Source organism: Myotis brandtii, unplaced genomic scaffold (assembly GCF_000412655.1).
Source record: "Myotis brandtii unplaced genomic scaffold, ASM41265v1 scaffold125, whole genome shotgun sequence".
In the NCBI taxonomy this organism is placed as follows: Eukaryota; Metazoa; Chordata; class Mammalia; order Chiroptera; family Vespertilionidae; genus Myotis; species Myotis brandtii.
The window spans coordinates 3794845-3795094 of NW_005354385.1; positions in this window are offsets into that span (position 1 = coordinate 3794845).

Here is a 250-nt window from a genome sequence, read left to right on the forward strand (position 1 = left end):
GTAGGGTGGAATGGTCGCAAAGGCCTTCTGAGTCCTTCCAGTTCTGAACTAACTCGCCCGTGCCCTTGGCCCAGTCATTTTCACCCCGAGGGTCTCGGTTTCCAAGTTCTACAAAGAAAGGGGTGGCCTCCCCCTCTTTGAGCTCCGCTGCGTCCAGCTCCCTCCTTCTGAGTTCATTTCCTGAGCGGCCAGGCGGGGTGGGAGCAGCCGGGCCCTGGCTCCCCGCCGCCTCCCAGGCACTGAGCGTCCC